Below are 14,000 nucleotides of genomic sequence, written 5' to 3'. Positions count from 1 at the left end.
TCTGGAATCTACCTTTTAGTTTTCATTAAATATTTTGGATATTAGCCCTCTATCGGGTAGGTGTAGGGTTGCTAAAATTCTTTTCTCAATCTGTGGGTTGCTATGTTGCTGTATGGATAGTGTCCCTTGCTTTACACAACCTTTTCAATTTTATAAGATCCCATTTGTTGATTGTTGCTTTTAAAGCATAAGCCATTTGTGTTCTGTTCAAGAAGTTTTCTCCTGTGCCCAAGTATTCTAGGCTATTCCCCATTTTCTCTTCTATTAGATTCAGCATATCTGATTTTATGTGGAGGTCCTTGATCCACATGGACTTGAGCTTTGTGCAAGGAGTTAGGTATGGATCAATTTACATTCTTCTACATGCTGAGTACCACTTGAACAAACACCATTTTTGAAAAGCTCTCTTTTTTCCACTGCATGGTTTTGGCTTCTTTGTCAAATATGAAGTAACCATAGGTGTGTGAGTTCATTTTTGGGTCTTCAGTTCTATTCCACTGATCTACCTGTCTGTCTCTGTACCTAAACCATGTCATTTTTATCAATATTGCTCTATAGTATAGCCTAAGTTCAGGGATGGTGATTCCCTCAGAATTTTTTTATTGTTAAGAATAGTTTTTGCCAGGCGGTGGTGGTGTAGGCCTTTAATCCTAGCACTTGGGAGGCAGAGGCAGGCGAATTTCTGAGTTCAAGGACAGCCTAGTCTACAGAGTGAGGACAGCAAGGGCTATACAGAAAAACTCTGTCAAAAAAAAAAGAATAGTTTTTACTATCCTAGGTTTTTGTTGTTGTTGTTGTTATTCCAAATGAATTTAAGAATTGCTCTTCTAACTCTATGAAGAATTGAGTTGCAATTTTAATGGGGATTGCGTTGAATCTGTAGATTTCTTTTGGTAACATGGCTATTTTTATTATATTAATCTTGCCAATCCATGAGCATAGGATATCTTTCCATCTTCTCAGGTCTTCTTCTACTTCTTTCTTCAGGGACTTGTCATACAGATCTTTCACTTCCTTATTTAGAATCACAGGAAGATATTTTATATTATTTGTGGCTATTGTGGTGGGTATTGTTTCACTAATTTCTTCCTCATCCCTTTTATCCTTTGAATAAAGGATGTCTACTGATTTGTGTGAGTTAATTTAATGTCCAGCCACTTTGATTAAGTTGTTTATCAGCTGTAGGGGCTCTCTAATAGAATTTTTAGGGTTGTTTATGTATACTATCATATCATCTGCAAATAGTGATATCTTGACTTTCTTCCTTCCAATTTGTATCCCTTAGATCTCTTTTTGTTGTCTAATTGCTCGGGCTAGAACTTTGCATACTATATTGAATTGGTAGGGAGAGAGTGAGCAGCGTTGTCTTGTCACTGATTTTAATGAGATTGTTTTGAGTTTCTCCCCATTTAGTTGAAGTTGGCTATTGGTTTGCTGTATATTGCTTTTATTATATTTAGGTATGTACCTTGAATTCCTGATCTCTACAATACCTTTAACATGAATGAGAGTTGTATTTTATCTTTTTTCAAATCCAATGAGATCATAGGTTTGTTTTTCTTTAAGTTTGTTTATATAGTAGATTACATTTATGGGTTTCCATATATTGAACCACCCCTGCATCCCTGGGATAAAGCCTACTACACCATGGTGGATGATCATTTTGATTTGTTCTTGGATTTAGTTTATGATAGTATTAATAAGTATTTTTGCATCAATATCCATAAGAGAAAATGATCTGTAGTTATCTTTCTTTTTTGGGTCTTTTTGTGGTTTAGGTATCAGTGTAATTATAGCTTCATAGAAAAAAATAGTATTCCTTCTGTTTCTATTTTATGAAATAGTATTAGAACTTCTTCAAAGGTCTAGCAGAATTCTGCACTAAAACCATCTGTTCCTGGACTTTTCTTGGTTGGGAGACTTTTAATGACTACTTTTATTTCCTTGGGAGTTATGGGGCTATTTAGATGGTTTATCTGATCCTGGTTTAACTTTGGTATCTGCGATCTGTCTATAAAACTATCCATGCCATCCAGGTTTTCCAGTTTGGTTGAGTATAGACTTTTGTAGTAGGATCTGATGATTTCTTGAATTTCCTCAGGTTATGTTGCTAGGTCTCCCTTTTCATTCCTGATTTTGTTAATTTGGATACTGTCTCCATGCATTCTGATTAGTCTGGCTAAGGGTTTGTCTATTTTGATAATTATCTTAAAGAACCAGCTCCTAATTTTGTTGATTCTTTGTATAGTTATTTTTGTTTCTATTTGGTTGATTTCAGATCCTGAGTTTGATTATTTCCTGCCATCTATTCCATATGGATGTATTTGCTTCTTTTCGTTCCAGAGCTTTCAAATTAGCTGTGAAACTGCTAGTGTATGATCTCTCCAATTTCTTTATGGAGTCACTCAGAGGTATGAGTTTTCCTCTTAACACTGTTTTTGTTGTGTCCCATAAGTTTGGATATGTTATGCTTTCATTTTTATTGAACTCTAAAATGTCTTTAATTTCTTTATTTCTTCCCTGACCAAGTTATCACTGAGTAGACCAGCTTCCACGTTTATGTGGCCTCTCTGTAATTTTTGTTGTTATTGAAGACTGACCTTAGTCCATGGTAGTCTGATAGAATACATGGGATTGACTCAATGTTCTTGTATCTGTTGAGATTTGTTTTGTGTTTGAGTACAGATGGTCAGTTTTTGAGAAGGTACCATGAGGTACTGAGAAGAAGGTATATTCTTTTGTTTTAGGGTTTTTGGGTGAAATGTTCTGTAGATAATCTGTTCAATCCATTTGGTTTATATCTTCTTTTAGTTTCACTGTGTTTCTGTTTAATTTTTGTTCCCATGATCTCTCCATTGATGAGAGTGGAATGTTGAAATTTCCTACTACTATTGTGTGAAGTTCAATGTATTTTTAGCTTTAGTAATGTTTCTTTTACAAATGTGGGTGCCCTTGCATTTAGGGCATAGATGTTCAGAATTGATGGTTCATCCTGGTGGATTTTTCCTTTGATATGTATGTAGTGTCCTTCCCCATTTTTTTGTTTTGATAACTTTTGGTTGAAGTCTATTTTGTTGGATGTTGAATGGCTACTCCAGCTTGTTTCTTGGGATCATTTGCTTGGAAAAATTTTTTCCCATCCTTTTACTTCAAAGGAATATTTGTGTTTGACTCTGAGTTGTTTCCTGTATGCAGCAAAATGCTGGGTTCTGTTTACATATCCAGTCTGTTAGTCTTTTTATTGGGGAATTGAGTACATTGATGTTGAAAGATATTAGGCAACCTGAGTTTTATTCAGACAGTCCATTCCTCTGCCTGTAATTAGAAGTGTAGGTATTAGTTTTACAACTTGGGGTCTTACATCAAAGTCTTTAATCAACTTGGTTTTGATTTCTGTTTAAAGTAAGAATTAAGGATATAGCTCCTATGTGTAGATATGCAAATTTTTAGCTCCATCTATTAAATGTACTGTATTTTCTCCATTATCATTTTTTGGTTCTTTTTTTTTTTAAATTATGGTACATATATTTGTCTGGTTTATATGTCTCCTTTATTTTTATTTTTGAGGAGTTATATGTATTTTTTATGTGTATGACTGCCTGAATGGCTACAAAATCTGTGCCTGGTACCAGTAAAGGCCAGAATAGGGCATCATATCTCTCTAGCACAATCATTACCAACAGCTGTTAGACCCACGAGGGTGCTGGGAACTGAAATTTTGTCCTGTATAATAACAAAGGTACTCTTAACTGTTCTTCTTAGTCCTCAGCTGGTTTTATCCTTCATTCTATTTAATTGATCTATACATCTGTTTGGTCCCAGTTGCATGATATTTTTATTACTGTACCTCTATAGTGTAGCTATACTGTAAATATTATGATACTTTCAGCAGTATTCTTTTTGCTCAAGATTAATTTGTCTCTCTTGAGTTTTATGGGCTTTCCTATGAATTTTGAAATTTTTAACAATATTTCTGTGAAGAATAGAAGCATAATTTGACTGAGATTTCACTGAATTTGTATATCATATCTAGTAGAATGTATATTTTTCAGTATCAAGTTTTCTGGTATATACCCAAAAGATACTGCAACATGTAATTAGGACACAAGCTCCACCATGTTCATAGCAGCCTTATTTATAATAGTCAGAACCTGGAAACAACCCAGATGTCCCTCAACAGAGGAGTGGATACAGAAATTGTGGTACATCTACATAATAGAGTACTACTAAGCTATTAAAAACAATAAATTTATGAAATTCTTTTCTTATAATTTTTCTTGTGTAGGGTTAAGGTCTACTGGACTTTCCCATCCTCTTTGGTATGTCTATTGGTTTCTTTGTGCAGTTGATGTTTAGGCAGAGGAGAGGGTAATAGAAGGAAGAGAAACACATGGAGTTCAATCATTGGCTCTCAAAAATTCTTGATAAGTGTTACCTATTTGATAAATTTGTAGTGGTGGGATTTTACAGTGCACACTCCTTGGCATTACTCATGTCTAGTTTAAAATCATCTTTAGCAGTTCATCTATATTGTTAAATTTCCATTATTATATAGTAGTGATTCTAAATTCACCAAAGCATTTTTCTTTCTAAATGGATAAGTTGTGTTTTTTAAGTCTGTCATAAATCACCATAACCCAGACAACTTGTTTTTTAAGACAAGCATTTAATTTGGGACTTATAGTTTCAGAGAGTTAAGAGTCTATGATGGCAGAGCAAAGGCATGATGGCAGGAAACACTGAGATATTATATCCTTATCTTGATGCGAGAGAGAGAGAGAGAGAGAGAGAGAGAGAGAGAGAGAGAGAAACAGAGGCAGACAGAGACAGACAGAGAGAGACAGAGACAGAGAGACAGACACACACAGAGAGAGAGAGAAAGAGAGAGAGAGAGAGAGACAGAGACAGAGACAGAGAGACAGAGAGACAGAGAGACAGAGAGACAGAGAGACAGAGAGAGAGACAGAGAGAGCCTGTTGTGGCTTTTTGGGGGGGAGGGGGAGGGTCTATAGTAATTTTATTGTAACAGAGAAACCAGGCAGCAGTATGTCTACATGATTAGAGCAGATGGTGGTTATCTTTCCCAAGGGCGGGGTCTGAGCCGGGCTGGCAGCACACAAACCCCAGAATATCTTCTTCTGATCCTACCCTGCACATCTGACTCACGTGAAGAGACTGTTTGTGCAGCCGTGATGAAGGAAGAGGTCCAGCTGGGCAGAGGCCCCATCCCAGTAGGAGCCAATCAGTCACTGAAGTGGACACTAAAATCAAGGGTAGAGTCCCACTCTCCACGGCTCTTTGATGAGAGAGGAGGCTACGGCATGAGCAGAAAATCTATGCTCTCCATTCTTCGATAATTCCTGATAGGATGAGGTTGAAGGTCAACCGAGCAGTAGAACGGGATGAAACTCTAGGCTCTAGAATAGCAATGACAAGAAAAGGCAGGCAGTCAAGACACTACATCTTCTACTGTCCCTGTGGAAGTGGCAACAGACCTGTTGTTTTCTTGTAAAGCATAATTTCTCTAATGTGGTCTGCTGACACTGTTGCTCCATACCAGGAGAACAAACTCGAGGACAACTGGTAATGACAGAACTAGTTATTTTTCTCTTACAGCCTCTAATATGAGAGCCTCTACTGGGATCCACAGGCGAGCCCTTGATACCATCTGAGGCTCCAGGTAGAGCTCCTGACCTATTCCAATGTCGTGGCTGACAGGTTTTTGGTGCTGTGATTTTTCTTGCATGTGTAAACTTTTCAGAAAAGCTGGAGACAAAAGGATGAGGGAGTTCGGTTTAGAGCTGATGAAGTTCCAGATACCAGCCGTGAAAGTCTCCGCCCTACCTCTTTCCCGAGGCACGCGTTTAGTCGCAGAGCGCTATGCTCGGTGGTTGGAAACAGGTGGTGGGCAACAGGATCTACTCACCACCATCCACCCTCCCGTGACTGTGACTCTCACGAGAGCAAAGGTTGAAGGGAAAGTGATCTCTGTTCCTTCGCACCTGGGAATTAGTTGGTGACCTGGTGAATGGCATGGGCAAGGTATCCACATTGCCAGAGGTGACCGCTGCCACGGAGATTCGGCCATCCTTTGTCATGTAGATCCAACATTCCTTGGTCAGCAGCCCCACCTGCTCAGACTTTAGACCGGTGAAATAGAACATGCCGATCTGGTCAGTGATATGCTGCCAGTTGTGGGAAGAGTCCTCTTTCTTCATGTTGGCCACCAGCTGGTTTCTCATGCTGATGATGTGGTCAGTTTTGCCTTTCACCTCTTGCAACCATTGCTTCCCCAAGTCTGGAGAAGTCAGGATGGTGGCGGCAATCCGGGCCCCGTTGAGAGGTGGGTTGGAGTACAATGATCAGGATCTTCAGCTGTGACTCTACCTTTTTGACTTCTTAGGCATCTTTGCAGACCACCGTGAAGGCTCCCACCCGCTTACCGTGCAGGCCCTTGTTCTTGGCATATGATTGGCAGAGGCAGACATTGATGCCCTGCTCGATGAAGTGCAGCTCGTCCCAGGCATCCTTATCACCATCACCGCTGGCAAAGCCTTGGTAGGCATGTCAAAGAATGGGAAGAGATTCTTTTTTTCACCACAGATGCCATTTCCTTCCACTGCTCTGGAGGTGGATCCATGCCCATGGGGTTGTGAGCTCAGGCATGCAGGAGAACACTCTGCTCTGGGATTTTTTTTTTTTTTTTTGATATGTCTTCTCGGGGTCTGGAGCAATCAAAGCCGCAAGTCTTGGGGTCATAGTAACGATAACCTTGGTTTGGGCAGAAAGACATTTCAGCTGAACTTAAAAAATTCTTTGCAGAAAACTAGCTCCAATCCTTAAGGTACCAGTCCCGGAAATGGTCTGCACAGTGAAAAACTGGCCGCTTTTCAACACTTCCAACACTTCTTTGTTCCCAGCCAGGGCCAGTTCTGTAGAAGCCTTACAAAATTTAGCCAGTCCCACAATGGGCAGGTCTTCTTTGTCGAAATTTTTTGCAGCAATCTGGGCCTCTGCCTTCCGGACACTGGACAGCAGGTAAGGCTTTCTGCTATCATCCTGGTAGGCACCAACTCCCAGGTTCATCTTCTTGCTATTGGTATCTCTCTTGAAGGCTTCAGTAACTCCCAGGATAAGATCTGGAGGTCCCATTTCAACATGGGTCCACCAGGAGCTGGTTCTGGCAGAGGCTGCAGCAGCAAGGCCTGGGTGAAAGGCAGCAGCAATCCCGGAGAGGACGCGGCTAGAGTGCAGGAGGGCCATGGTGGGCAGTAAGACGACAGTGGACAGTCGTAGAGCCGAGATCAGGGGAATCGTCCGCTGGAACCGAGGCTCTGTGGTTTTTGAAACAGTAAGTTCATCCCCAGTGACAAACTTCCTCCAACAAGTCCATACCTTCTAATATTTCGCAAATAGTGCCATTCTCTGATGACTAAGCTTTTAAGTGGATTCAAAGTGAATATTTATTCACTTTTCCACTTCTAGATGGAAAAACTTTGCAAATGATCAGATTCATATTTCATGTCAAGTAAGCTCACAATGTCTTTGTATGTTCCTAGCTGCAGTATCCAGAGTCCCTCTGAATCTACATACTTGCCAAGAGGTATTGTCATGAGTCTCTCTCTCTCTCTCTCTCTCTCTCTCTCTCTCTCTTTCATCTTGGCTATCCACGTGGATGTCTAGTAGTAACATATTGGATTTCATTTCCTTTGTGAGTATTGATATTGAACATCTTATCATATATTTATTGGCCATTTTATCCTCTATCCTGAATTACCTATCATTTTTTTCTTATTGTGTGTCAAACATATTAAAATGAACATAGTCTTCATTATTCTAAATTTGCAAATTTGTCTCCTTACTAAGATTTATCTGTCACTACCATATTGATACCATTACATTTGTCAGTGACAAAGATGCAAAGCAGTGAATAATTTAAGAAAGCTGGTGCAATGCATCTTCAGGTAATATCCAGCAAGCATATACTCCTGCTTTTTGATTCATTCTCATTCTGCAAACAGGTATCATTTTGGTGGTGGATTTCATGCCTCACTCTGCAGTTTCAGCTTTTTGGTGGTGATACGCGTATTTAAAATGTCCTGCAAGCATAGTGCTGTGCCTACTTGCAATCTGCAAAGTGCTCGAAAAAGAAAATACCAGTGTGAGATAAGCATTGCATACATCTGATTTTATAAGGCTGCTGGCTAGTAGATTTTAAAGGAATGAATTGATGGCATATATCAAATCAGGTATTTTTAGTCAAACACACACACACACACACAGGAACACAAAAACAAGATTAAAAATTAACTTAAACAAATTTCTAGTGAAAATGTTGTGACCAGGTACTTACAGGTATCTATCTAAGCTTGTGCTCATATTAGAACTACTGGTTTGATTGGCTACTTCAGCATTCATAGGATTTTACCAGATGTCGTATATAACACCGTATTATGAATGACAGGAGTTGAATGGATGTGAGACAAATCTCCTTCCAAGAGTGTTATATATTTTCAGGATGGTCATTATGTCTTCACTTAACAGAGAAGAAAAGTTAGGAGCAATGAGATATCATACCTTTTCCAGTACTCTCCAACCAAGTAATTCAAGTTCACCTGCAGATGCCTGGGTTCCTTGCAAAGACTGGAATCTTTGACATTCCCTTTCCTGAAGATGCATGTGCCTGAGAATAGTCTACCTAGTTCAGGTATCTCTGATCTTGATATACATTGTAACCTATTTCTTTGTCAGCCCCAACTTAGTTCAACAGGTCTCTTGGAGCCTTTCCTGTACAGAAATTGGTGACAGTGTGATCTAAGTGTTTGCATGATTAGCAGACAAACAAACTAGAGCTGAACTCCAGGTGGGAGATAGTACAAATTCCACCATTTATAATTCACTTGGTTTTAAATAACTTGAGGACTCTGCTTCTTCAGTTATAAAAAACAAATTTAATACCACCTTTCGACCTTTCCTCATGGGATTGATCAGTTTCTCAGATGAAGTGAAAAGGAATAAACACTGCAGTACTATGTGGGGGAATACAAAGGAAAATAAACACAATTGTTTATCTCAGAAAATGGTCAGTTTGTTAGCAAAGATAAGGTGTATGTGTGTGTATGTGTGTGTGTGCATGTGTGTGTGTGTTAAGAGGATCAAACACTGAATGAATATAATATAATTTTGAAAAGGAAAAGAAGTATTATTTCCATTAAATAGGGGTCTGTGTCAGTCTCCAAAGAAAAAAAGGCACAGAGAGAAATGTGTGTAAAAGTGAGATTAATAACTAGTATGGAAGGTATTTGTTGACTACTTACTATACCCTATATTCTTTTAGTGTAGTATAATATGTCCAAGTACAAGAATGAATTGTATAAACTACACACAATAGAAAATAGCATTTCAGTGTTCTCAGCTTTGTCATGATTGACAGTTGGGGTAAAATAATGTTGTTTTGTGAGCATTGCCATGTTCATTGGAAGATATCTTGTAGAATTCGTGGCCTTTACCCACTAGATGCCAGTAGTGTCCCTCCCAAGTTGTAACAACTGATGCTGTCTCCAGGCATTGTGAAATATCCACCAGGTGTTAGGGTGGCTAAGGTTGAAAACCAGTAGCACATAATAAATTCAAAGATGTGCTATTAGAGAACATGGCTGTGTGATTTAAGCAACTGAATGTTAAAATGTTCAACTAACTGAATAATTTTTGCATTTCTCCCAGCCTGGAAAATGGAAGCAATAATAAGAATGACCATGGTAATTAAATATAGTGTAGGTAGTGTAAACTTTGACCCACAGAAGGTGGAAACCCTGGGTTTTTTTAACCTTACAATAACCAAAAAAATCAACAATTAATTTCATGTCCATTTTTTTGTAACATCTTAGAGAGAACAGAATACTTAAATATTTTGCTCAGGGCTACACTACTCTCAAGGACAAAGACAAGTGGGCTTGCCTGAATTGCTATAGCCAATAACCATATTTCAAGTGTCCAAGGTAGGATTGGCAAGGGGAGAGGTGTGTAGGGTATAAATCAAGCCAAGAGTATAAGGCATTGTATGGGCTGGTGGCCAACAACTATTACAAGGCTCAAGTGAGACAGGCCAGTATAAGTAAGAAGAGGCTATTTAAAAACAAATTCACTGGAGAAATTTACATGTAAATAAAGAAAATATCAAAAAAAAAAAAGAAAAAAAAAGAAAATGTACTTCCTGCCAGGAGGAAAGTACTCTATCAGGATAAATTAAAAATATTAATTCTACCCAAGACTTTGTTTCAAGTAGTTACAGCCATGTTTCTGTAGACAGATTGTAAAGTTTGTCAAATATTACTTTTTAGGTTTTATTTTTGCAGCATAACTTTAGCCTGTGCAACTTTCTACAGTATCCTCTTTTGTCTCATTCCCTTCAACAACTGTAAGCAAGTCCGTTCATCATCTATGGGATGAGGGTAGGAGTGGAACCGCAGGAACATACTGGGGGAAATCAGGTGTTTGTCATAAAAACAATGTAAAGTGTTCTGTTTAAATGAAAAGCTAAAATTTTTGATTTAATAAAGAAAAATAATATACTGAAGAAAATTCACTGGAGAAAAAATTGAGAGAGGGAGCAAATAAATTAAAATTTCAAACCAAAATATCACTCATTATAAACACTTGGTAATTTACAAAATAACTCTAAAAACACAGAGGTTGAGTGAAGGACACCTTCATAATATTTAAGATTCCATGACACTTAAGAGGGAGAGTTTTGATGGTCACATAATTATTTATTTGGAGCTACTAATAAAGATGATTAAACAAAAGGAATTATTTAAGCAGGCCTGGTACCTTAGTAATAGAACCTCTGCATGTAGAAGACTGATGAAGGACAATTGCTATGAATTTGAAAAAATCATAAGCATGAGCAACATAGTGACTTCCACCCTAGCCTAGCCCCAAAAGTGAGACCATTTCTCAAATTTTTGAAAAATGGAGACCTCTGGAAAATGGCTAGGGTGAGTGAAAATGGGACAGTGGAGTCAAGATAAAGCAAGAGGATTCTAGTAAATGAGATAAGAAGCAGACAATAGAAAAGTCTGCTTTTATTTAAGCAAAACTAAAAACTTTCAATATTCAAAAATCTTGGAAGCTATTTACACCTCTATTCTGCTGCCACCAAGCCCTGTGACCTTGATACTCATGCCCATGTTCTTAGAGTATCTACCTGCCAAACTTAAGAGAGTTGGACCAAATGGGAATGGATCTCCTGTTCCTCTGATGTAATTTGGGAATGTTATCTACCACCCTAGCTGTGATCTTTGCAAAAGACTACATTACTAGAGTCCTGTCCTGAAGATAAGTCACCCTCAAAAAGTGTTGTCAGACATTCTGTGTTCATTGTTCCAACTTGCTATCCAATGCAATTCTCACAAGAGCCAATGCTACTACTGCCTCTTTCCCTTTAAATTTCCTCTAGTCCTATTAATCTAGGAACCATCAGTGTCCATGCCAGTAACAGTAGCTACAGTAGCTACACATTAGGGAACACTATCTATTTCTCACCATATAATTATTTAGGTTTGCTTTTTTTGTTTTATTTTTTGTTTTGGTTTTCTATTTTTGTTTGGTTTTTTGTTTTGTTTGGTTTTCTGAGGTTCATCACTCTCATTCATTGCCACTTGGATTGTCAGAACAGGGAAGGGACGGAGAGACATAAAAATTCACTTTCTAGGAGAAGAAGCCAAACCCCATGAAAAGACAAGATGAACAATACAGCTAAACAAATGTGTTGGCCTTCATACCTTTAAAACTGGCCACTGTGGATATCTAGATCTGTCCAAAACCATGGAATTGGTCATATGTACACACTAATGTATCCCAAGTACAATAGTGTGTGGAATTATCAAGTTGGCTTGAAAGTTAATTCAAATGTTAATACAAATGTTAGCATGGCATGTTTTGCAGGTTTGTGGTAAATTTTTTTAAAGAGAAGAAATAAAAGAAGAAACATAATTTCCAATTTAAAAAACTAACTTTTACCCTAAATATATTGCCATTCCTCACTTGGGCAAATTATATCTTCTTACTGAGATAAAACAATGAAATAATGAAAGAAACAATGAAAGATTGTTACACAAACAATGAAAGAAAATTATCAATTTTTATCTGAGTGGTAATGTATTAATGAACACTTAAAAATACTTTATTGAAAACCTGAGACATCTAGAGTAATCTTAGATATCTAGAATATGTAAAACACACCTTGAAGCCTGTAGATTGACTTTCAAAAAATTCTCAGTATTAGAAGAGACATAAAATTACTTTTTTTTACAAATAGGTGCTTCACTTTCATCCATGTATCAAAGAATTTTTGAAATTCAAAATGAAGTATCTCCCATACAGAATGTGTTATATTGTTCCTTTAGACTACTCCAGCATCCCAGTTGATGAGTGTCCAGTTCTCTATTACTAGTTCTTAACCTACCCAGAACATTGTACCCGGATTATAGGACTCTGTAACAGGATTTCTTTGGCTGACTATCTTCCTAACTCAAACAAAGCCTACTCAGCATCATTCTGACCTATGTAATTCTCCAGTTGCCTACTATCTGTTCTGTCTCTCTTATCTACATCTCTAAATCACATTGTTCTATTCTAATCATATTCCACACCATCTACAACTAATCCAGGATCTATATCCAGCACATATTTTACTATCCACTATCATCTATCCCTGACTCCCTTCAGTTGTTTCTTCAAAAAAGATTAAAAAAGAAAAAGAAAAAATATCTATTTGGTATTAGATCTATATACACTCAGTGAGTTAATCAATACATATATCAGTGTGCTTACATCTTAGGTGTAACTATATTTTTTTCTTACATGACACTTATATGCATTTGGAGATAGAAAAATAAATAGGGTCTTGATCTAGCTGTAACAGGGGAACTCAATTTGGTGGTAGCACACACATTCAGGATAAGATTTTGAGCCTTAATAAAAAATTTGGAATCATTGAAGTTTTTCAGCAAGAAAATGACATGTGCAAACTGATATTTTAGGAAGTCAATCTGGTGACATCTAGAGGTTAGACTGGAAATGGCAGAGCCTAGAGGCAGGAAATCTATTACTGTAATTATCATGAAGAAAGGTAATTAGGGTCTAGGCTGGGCTGGAGACTTGGGAAATGCAGAGAAATAGAGACATATTGTAAGCATTCTGAAGAATGGTATGAAGAACACTAGAAAAAGAAACAGAAAATGATTCCAGCATCCTAACAGGCAACTGACAAAATGTCTCCTCTCCTGCATATTTCTTTCTTCTAGGTAGTTATATAGCCTTTAATATCTCTTTGTAATATATTTTAAGCTTCAACTGTCCTCTCTCCATCCATTGCCCACACTGCCATTAAGGGACTTATTTGAAAAGGCTGAACACTCATAGAGGAAATTGCAGGCTTGGATCGCTCAGATGTCACCCTGAAAGATCGTTTCAAAGGTCATCCCCACCTCTGGCATCTAATGACCCCTTCATTTCCTTTCACTCTCCTTGCCTAGTTATATTTCAAGGAGCCCATGGGGGAAAAAAGAGCAACGGAACACTTCTGTTGTGTCTGCTGCTGTATCAGGACCAGTAAACATATTCAGGAAAAATAAATGACAAGGCCATCCAAGGAGAGGCAGCTAGGGGGAGGAACAAAGAGGGGCTCAGAAGGCACTATCACATGCTATCTCAGCCTGCTAAGCAGCTGGTAATTACCAGTAAGTGACTGGAAACTCAACCCTCCAAGAAAGCCAGGCTCTGAGAGCATTCGCAGCAGAATTTGGAGCTCTGTTATTGATCCCCCTTCACTTCTTCATAGGAAATCTCCTAAAGGACACACACACACACACACACACACACACACACACACACACACACACTCATATTCACACATTATCCACAGTTCTGCATCATCTGAGACATTCTGATTCAGGGTCAAAGCAGTATCTTTAGCTTTAGAATCAGTATTTAAGATG

General features: G+C 38.0%; 1 pseudogene across 1 annotated transcript; it reads right to left on the bottom strand.

Moving 5' to 3' along the window:
* Positions 1-6,009: 6,009 nt before the first annotated feature.
* Positions 6,010-7,263, bottom strand: LOC116095257 (annotated as a pseudogene). The gene has a single exon (XR_004120521.1). The product of XR_004120521.1 is annotated as an aspartate aminotransferase, mitochondrial pseudogene (transcript).
* Positions 7,264-14,000: the final 6,737 nt, after the last annotated feature.

This window comes from Mastomys coucha, unplaced genomic scaffold (genome assembly GCF_008632895.1).
Source record: "Mastomys coucha isolate ucsf_1 unplaced genomic scaffold, UCSF_Mcou_1 pScaffold18, whole genome shotgun sequence".
In the NCBI taxonomy this organism is placed as follows: domain Eukaryota; kingdom Metazoa; phylum Chordata; class Mammalia; order Rodentia; family Muridae; genus Mastomys; species Mastomys coucha.
This window is presented reverse-complemented; position numbering and strand designations above follow the sequence as displayed.